This window comes from Apaloderma vittatum, unplaced genomic scaffold, assembly GCF_000703405.1.
Source record: "Apaloderma vittatum isolate BGI_N311 unplaced genomic scaffold, ASM70340v1 scaffold5411, whole genome shotgun sequence".
Classification (NCBI taxonomy): domain Eukaryota; kingdom Metazoa; phylum Chordata; class Aves; order Trogoniformes; family Trogonidae; genus Apaloderma; species Apaloderma vittatum.
The window spans coordinates 15,262-17,643 of record NW_009699465.1 but is presented as its reverse complement, the minus strand read 5'-3'; the positions used below and the strand labels follow the sequence as shown (position 1 = coordinate 17,643).

The following is a 2,382-nucleotide window of genomic DNA, read 5'->3' as shown; positions in this document are numbered from 1 at the left end:
TAACTAACCAGGTGGCATGTGCTAAATGCTTATACCAGTTTTTAAAGGTTCCACCTCCCACGGCCTTCAGAGTGGTTTTTAACAGTCCATTGTATCGTTCAATTTTGCCAGAGGCTTGTGCATGATAAGGGATATGATATACCCATTCAATGCCATGTTCTTTAGCCCAATTGTCTATAAGATTGTTTTTGAAATTAGTTCCATTATCTGATTCAATTCTTTCTGGAGTGCCGTGTCGCCACAAGATCTGCTTTTCTAGGCCCAGAATAGTGTTTCGGGCAGTGGCGTGAGGCACAGGATATGTTTCCAACCATCCGGTGGTTGCTTCTACCATAGTGAGCACATAGCGCTTACCCTGGCGAGTTAGAGGAAGTGTGATGTAATCAATCTGCCAGGCCTCCCCATACCTGTATTTTAACCATCGTTCCCCATACCACAAAGGTTTCAATCACTTAGCTTGCTTAATTTTGGCGTACATTTCACAGTCAGGATAACCTGTGCAATAGCGTCCATAGTTAAATCCACACCTTGGTCAAGTGCCTATTTGTACATTCCATCTCTTCCCTGGTGGTCTAGTGGTTAGGATTCGGTGCTCTCACCGCCGTGGCCCGGGTTCGATTCCCGGTCAGGGAATGAGCTTTCTTTTCTGATTCTGAATCTGACTCAACTGATGATGCTACTTGAGAAGGACCTTGCCCTGGATCTGTGTCATTTATTGATAGGGCAACTGACTTTTTCTGATGTTTCTTTCTAGTCACAGGGGTGACGTTTGCTGATACAGACTGAGTGACAGAGGCCACAGTGTCTGTCACTGTCCTACACCAATGCTTACTTAAGCGCCAAAACGTAACAGATTTGAAAAAATCAGCATTAACATCAATATTAATAATAAAATCTCAGCCTTTTGATCAAGATAACTGCACTCACAATCACAATCATTAAAATCTGGTAGACTCAGATTAGCAAAAAAATGGGTATAATTTCCTAAGGCGAAACTGAAAGTATAGTTAGAAACGAAATTCATCACTGTGTTGCTAAGGTATCCAGGTAAGCCTATCACCCAAATTACTGCAGAACAGACCGACGGTAAAAAACCCAGCACAGTGAGAAGTCTCATCATGTAACCAGACCAGGCAAACCACAGAAAGATATACCAAAACCCACTTGAGAGTTTGGACAAAATTCTGGCAGCCAATGAGGAACACATATTTAAAAGGACATGACATACCATTTCACTGACTGGTAACAGGATGTGAGCGGTCCGATTTTCTTTTCTAACCCTTCAGAACTTTCAAAGAAAAGATCTGATATGCTCTCAATTGTACCGGATGGAATTTAAACTATGCGGGCAATATATCAGAGCCCATTCGTATCTAAATAGTTGGTAAAATATTCTGAGCCTGATTGGTGTTTGTTTTCTTTGCCCCATGTTGGGCGCCAATAAATCTGTCGCAGGATAGGGCTGGGCTCCACTAACACGGACAGACGCTCTCTAACCCCCTCTTCCTCCCCCAAACAGGAAGGAAAAGGGACCGAGGAAGAGAGACTTACAGGTTAGGGAAGAAAAACCTGAACAACTTTAATGAAACAATAATAGAAATAATAGTGGAATGATAAAAGTAAAGAACTATATACAACCACCTGATATCAGACCTGACTCCCTCCCCTGACAGCAATCCCCACTGGTGCTGCAGAGCAGGAGGCACTGGGGAAGCCCCAGGCTCAGCGGCGGCGGGAGCTGGATACAGGGAGCTGGATTCGGGAACTCAAGATCCAGATCAAAAGCAGGAGGCCAGATGGAGTCCACCCTGGACGCCGGCCATTGCAGAAAAGGGACGAAACTCTCGTGATCACTCAATTTATACTAAATATGACGTATATGGGATGGAATGCTCTCGTTGGTCACCTGTCCGGTCTGTTACCCCCTGCAGGTGCCACCTTTTAGTTCCTTGTGACCCCTCTTACTCCCCGGCACCCCCAGCGTGGCACACAAGAGCCAGCAGTGGCCTTGGTCACTACAGGAATAAGTATCAGCAAGAGCCTTTCTGCATCCCAGTTGCAGGCAGTAACTGCAAACATCAGGTGTTATCACTGCCAGTAGCACACACTGTTTGCAGAAGCATGCTGCGAACTTCAGAAAGTGCAGCCTTTTAGAAGAGACTAAACTGGAAAGTGAAAATCTCTAAACAGGACTGGGTTTTTAGCTAAACCCAGGACAAACTGGTACCAAACAAAGGGTTTCGACAGCCTTATATCCTTTCTCCGACATCTGTTATCATGGCTAGTTTTGGAAAGAGGATAAGGAAAGGAAAGTTCAGAGTGATATTTTCCTCATGGTGTAACCTGTGCCATGTGTCTTGCAGAGGTTGTTTATTCATCACC

The 2,382-nt window shown here is 44.7% G+C and overlaps 1 non-coding gene across 1 annotated transcript; it reads left to right on the top strand.

The window, feature by feature from the left end:
- Nucleotides 1-561: 561 nt before the first annotated feature.
- Nucleotides 562-633, top strand: TRNAE-CUC. The gene has a single exon. It is a non-coding gene; the product is annotated as a tRNA-Glu (tRNA).
- The last annotated feature ends 1,749 nt before the right edge of the window (nt 634-2,382 follow it).